Here is a 6279-nt window from a genome sequence, read left to right as displayed (position 1 = left end):
GTATAAGGCTGTAATTCTCACTCAGGTGCCTATTCTGCTTCACATGGCTACAGGTAGGCAGTTCTTGCTACTTCTAAAATGCTGTTACTCTCTCATAAATTCAGTCATTTACATTCTGATCAATACTTATCAGTCTCAGTTTATTAATCAGTTTTCTAACATGGTTGCATTTTGACCAACAGAGGAAATCCTGTGCACTGCAAATATTCGAGTTGAAGTTGGTATGGGACTGGGTCCTGACTGTGCAGTCTCCTGTGCCAGTTTAAAGGGTTGGGGAAGGATTTCGCTACATGTTTCCCACTGGGTTTCCTACATTTTGTCTCATGGCTGAGACAAAAATGCAGTTTGCTATAAACATTGCTTTTTTGCAGACACAACGGCAACTGTTTCAAAGCCAAACCAGCAAAAAATAAGGAGATTTTTGTGTAGGAGACAACAGATTCAACTAAAGCACCATAGAAGACCACACTATTTTTAATCTGCGAAACAGATTTACTTAAAGCAACAACCTTAAGGAGTAGCTGCTTTAAATAATTTAACCGGATAGTACATGGATTTCGTTTAGGTGGCATTTTTTTCTGAGCTGCCTTCTTCTGTTTCATGTCATTTTTCCTGGTTTGTTTGCAATCTTCATGGTCTAGATGAATGGATAAAGAACAGCCTTTTTTTTCCCCCCTGAAATAGCAAGTTACTGGAAGTAACGTAGCGCTGTGAAAAATTTGTACTATTAGATGCCAGAGCTCCTGACCATGACACATTTTGGAGAAGCATATTTTCCAGAAAAAAAGCCCTGAAAGAGTAATGGTAAAAATTACAGTAATAGAAACATAAAAGAAAACTGGAGCAAATTCCTCTCCTAGAAGTTACTTTTCGTAAAAAATGAAGGCAGACATTTTAGGAAAGAAAGACTCAACAGCTTTGGAATCACAAGTTTGGGAAATACTAAAGACTTTACACCATCCAAGGCCCTTATCAATTCTGATTACTATATTTAAATAATACTTTCCTTTATATTTTTGTTCTGCTTCTGAGCAACTAAAACAACAACAAAAAATGAGTATATTTCAGAACATCTTAAAATTTGGTTTTATGCAGAATAGCATGCACTAATCCAGACCACTTATACCAAGACAAGATACTATTTTTCAAAACTAAGAAGCACTTTTTAGTATTATCCTGTAAACATGATAATGTAACTAACTTTTGAGAGAACCAAACTAGTGAGTAAATATCAAGCAATTCTGAACAGTTCAATATTAATTCCATTATCAGTATCTCTTATAACAACATACCATGAAAAAATATCCGAAAGCAAAGGAATTCTCCTTTTTTTTTCTTCCCTGCACAATATTTTCTCCTCAGTTGCAGACAACGGAGTCTAGCCTGAAGTTCCTGCTGATCCAGACTCTTGAACGAGGCAAAGCTTTTGAAGATGCAGGTTGGCATCCACCACCCTCAATGGGAGCTAAGGACCCCAATGCTTTAGAAGATCAACTTACCTCTACAAATCTGGTGCTGGAACTGTTTCAATTTTGTTGGGATTACCAAAAAGCAGAGAAGTCTACTGGGAAATACAGATGTGTTTTCCATATGCCTGCTGCATCATTCACTTGGAATGGGGAATAAGCACTGTGTGAGAGGTAAATAAGAGTAAACATCTATCTATAGGAAGCATTATATAATATATCCTGCTTACCCAGCAACTGATAAAGACTATTTTTGTGAGAGCTGTTGGTACCAGGAGACTTTAAGATCTCAGTTTTAGTATTTAGGAATCTTGATAGGCCCCATGTTTTCAAAGACAGACTGAAAACAGAGATTAAGTCCCTCCTCTAGAACCAAGAAATTGTAAAACAAAGAGAGTAAAGTCAGAATATTATTTTAACGTTACTATTTCTAAGACACTCTGGTATTTTAACATTTAGGCTTTTGGGGGCAATGTTGTGGCAGAAAGTCCTAACACGTCCTTCCCATCATCTTTGTCCTTCTCTCCACCTGCCTGACCAAAGTTGAGAAGTTTGTGGTGGTCATTAGATTATAGATTTGATTTCTTCTCACTCAGATCTGATAGTTTGGAAATAAATTTTAAGAAAAAAATTCAGTTAAAAGTCTCTTCAGAGCCTGTTTGTTTGTTTTTATGATTGTTTTAGAAGAAATCTGGAGGATGAACATTAGAAAACTTTAACAAAGCAAGAGTGCTCAAGGCTTATGACAGATCATAAAGAATATGAATTGGCATCATTTATATTGTAAAAAATGTCAAAGAAATGGAAGATTACTTTTATATATTTTAGTGGCAAAGCTACTAAATTGCTGAAATCCCACACTTCCCTCTAATTGCATATACGATTCAGAGTCTCACACCCAGAAAAGCAATTGTGGAGCTACCCTCCAAAATATTTAAAACAATACAACCCGAGGAAAAAAATCCTATCAAATAAATGGAACGATGAGATCTTTTTCCCCAGACAACTTTCTCAGGAGAAGTACAGCTGGGTCACAGGTTTGTTTCAGTTATTGTAAACATTCTGCAGCTTCAGTCCACTATAATAATATAAATAATATAAATTCATCCATCAATAAACATAACTACCTTTTTCAAGAAAAGCTATAGAAGAGCCCTGAATGACAGAGCAAAGGCAGCAGCTGCTGACAAACAAACATTATTTCCATGGCTATTTTTATAAGACCTAAAATACCTGCACCATACTGTCAAAAATTACTTTTTCCCCAGGAATTTTAAAACTCTTTCTTGTGGCAAAAATAATCACCCTTTGTGCCTATAGTGCACTGCTTATGTGTTTTCCCTTGTTCAGCTTTCAACCTAGGAGTAAATCATCGTTCTTCCATTTTCCAGCAGCACTCTTACAGCTTCAGCCTGCATGGAACTGCATCATAGGACACAAATCTTCTGTTTTGGGAGGGAAAAAAATACTTCTCATGGGGTCTCTGCTGTCAGCAGAAAAAATATTACCGAAGATATTCTGTTGCAGCTGGCTTGACGCAGAATCTTCTCGTCCTCGGTTTACTCTTACCACTCCTCTTCAAAGCACCCTCATTTTCTGGGTTCCCCTCGGGGCTGCGATAATGGCTATTCCTTCAGGTGTGAGGGTCACTGTGAGCAGGGTGCCCACCTGGGGGTTTTAAGCTGGTTAACTCAGCCAGCCTCTGATCTCTAGAAATGCACTGTCCAACTCTCCGTGAATCTGCTCTATGTGGCACACGGCCTCTGGACTTCATTAGCTCAATCAATCACTAGTCCCTACAGCAGTATTTGATACAGTGCTTGTCACAGTTGGGTTATAAATTATGGAAAATATGTTGAATACATTACTGACTGCAATGACAAGGAAGAGAAATAAGGGAAGGTCCGGTGCCAAGGCTCACAACTCAGCAGAACTCGAGCGTACATTTAACTTCAAGCACGCCCGTAGACTCACTGAGTTCATGAGGAAACTTCCTTTGCATGCACTGAGTCCAAACACTTGTGTATTTAAAAGGGTCACGCATGGAGAACACGCTGTGTTCTCTGCATTCCCTGAGTATTAGCATTTCAAAGGAGAAGCATCAGCCCCACAGTAGTTCTTCCTGATGCCCCGCTGTCGCATTTGTCATTTGAACCTTTTGCTTCCATCTTACCTTGAAGGTTTACTAGGCTGTGACCCCACCTAGCTTGGAAACCCTTTGCAGCACAGTTAAAAGGAGCGGCTATTTAGTAAACTGAGGGCTGGAAGTTTTCGGACTGCAGGTCCTGAAACCCTGGGGCCGTGTGAATTCCAGGAACCCCGGGCAAACAAGTGACGGGGCGCCGCTGCGGACAGGGGACACGGAGGCTGCAGCTCGCGGCTCGCGCACGGCCACAGTGCCGCTGCGCCGCCGCAAGGGCCGCGGCTCTGCCACCAAACACCCCGCAGAACAAGAGCAGCCTCCGGGCGCCCAGAAGAGACCTGCCCCGACACACGCCAGACCTGATCGTATCCTAACGGCTGCGGCCGGTCACTTACGTGTCCTCCTGTTGTAAATGGCTGTTCCTGAACAGCAGACTTACCACAGTGCAGACAAACCAAGCTTAGTGTTACTTGTTTGTTTTTAGGTAGATGTATGCCCTAAATCAGCTTAAGTTCTCTAGTTATATGGTGGAAGATACAACTCCATCAGAGCCACACTGCAAATGAGAACTTGTTTCCTAATAGTTTTTTGACTCAATTCCACTATTTCTAATTAGTTATTTTAATTAATTATTTCTAATTCTAATCTTGCAGTCTCTCTCTTCATGACTATTCACTTTAAGTACTTCTACCAACATTCCCTATCAACATCCTGTGTTTGTGGTTTCACCGAGTTTTACATATTAAACCAGATTCACTTCTACTGTTAAAAGAGGTAACGAAGCTGCTCTGAAGCGGTTCTGTCCAGCCTTGCCCTGTTGCATTTCCCAGGTGCTCTGCTCATGCTGCTTTACATGGCTGAAACTTCACCAGTAGCTGCAGCAAATCCTTCCCGAGGCGCCTGGCATTCCCGGGCGGAGATGAACATCCTCACCTGCTTTATCCCAAGTGGCTCCGGGGGGATAAGGCAAGATTCAGCCTCTCCTTATAAAAGTTTACAGATTATGCCTGCCTTGCAAATGATCCGAAGCACTTCTGATCTTCCTGTCTCCTCCCTGACCTCCTGAAGGGATATGCTAGACACCTGTGTGTCCTACGATATAAGAGTCTGTGCATTTTCAGCATCTGGGTCTGCAGAGCTTTCAAAGAAAGTGAAATCCCCCATGTGACTTGACACTTTTCACACATGCGTTTCTCAAACTCCTGTTCCATTCTGGACTGGTATCTTCAAGGATATAGTGCAACAAGTGCTGTTCACAGTAGGGTTTCCTAGAAAAACTGAGACTGCTAAGGTCAGACTTTGCATTTGAAGACACAAGATTTCAATCATGTAGATTATAAACTATGCAACTATAACCTCACTAAAATCAATAAGGTAGCATACAACTTACTCCTAATATTTGACCCCACAATTCTAAGCGTTAAAAAATCAAAAATATACAATAACAAGAAAACTGTTAGCAGAAGATATAGAAATGGAACTAGGCATTTGAATGTATCCCCTAAAACAAACCAAAAAAGAAAAACAGTTTTTGCAAGGCTTTGAATTGGAAATTTATATCTGTGAACCTCAATCTAATGAATTGTTGCCAAGAGGCCCATTAAAGATGAGATGAGAATGCTGTCATTGACTTCAGTGGAGCTGGATGAGGCTTTGTAGATAATCATATAGCAGCAGCCCGTGGAGCCAGGGCCAAATTCTGCAGGCTATCAAAAACCTCCTACGAGTTTATGTTCTGATGAGCATGAGCAGATCACGACAGCCCCTGCGCAACACCAATACTTGAGACCTCTCAGAATAGCAACTGTTTCTTTCATGTATCTGTGCCTGTCTCCCAAGTGTTTGCTCAGGGAATACATGGACAATATATTTTTGAAGAGCTCTTGCTGCACATATTTATTTTCCAAACATGGGCAGGTGTGCGAGGAAGAAAGGCTTAGCTCTTCCTGCCAAAATATTCCTCACTAGCACACCTGCACTTCTGGCTGAAGATCAGAGAGCGGAGGGCCTGTAAGAGGCACTCCTGTATGATTAATATTAATGTTTAACATTTACTAGCTCCGCGCATTGTCTGAGCTAATCAAAACTAAATAAAATGTGGTGCTTCCAACTGGCCACAAACAGAGCAGACCCCATCGAACTGTGTATCCCTTTTGAAGTCAATAGTTAGCTCCAAAAGCCACACGTGCTGGGGAGCTCAGCTTGGTCTACAGGCCGAGCGCAGCTGCAGCCCTCATGACTTCCGAAAAGACACTCACCTACCATGTTGTCTGAACATCCTTCCTGCCAGAGCCCCTGGGAGCAATGTAGAACGAGATACTTAAAATCTCTTCTCCTCAAGTCAAAATTTCAGCAGAGCGTCATATCAATACACATAAAGTTTAAAAACCAAAACCCACGAGAGTCTCTCGTGGTTTGCAAAGGATGCACTGATGCACTCAGGATGCTTTGTCATACGGCTGGGTTGGAGCGTTAACCTTTCTTTTTAGAGCGGTTTTCACTGGTAAAGAAACCCAGGAACACCTGCCTAGTTCTAGAGAAATACTGGGAAGAGCTTTCCTGGCAATTGTTCCAGGTAAGAAATGAAACTGCCTCTCTGCTAAGTTTATTACGTACCTCTGAAGTAGCCATCAGGAAGTGCTGCCCTGTCACAGCACTTTAGGCTAAACA

The sequence above is a fragment of the Tinamus guttatus genome, unplaced genomic scaffold (assembly GCF_059628265.1).
Source record: "Tinamus guttatus ecotype Peru unplaced genomic scaffold, ASM5962826v1 Tinamus_guttatus_pri_ptg000052l, whole genome shotgun sequence".
Taxonomy (NCBI): Eukaryota; Metazoa; Chordata; class Aves; order Tinamiformes; family Tinamidae; genus Tinamus; species Tinamus guttatus.
This window is presented reverse-complemented; position numbering follows the sequence as displayed.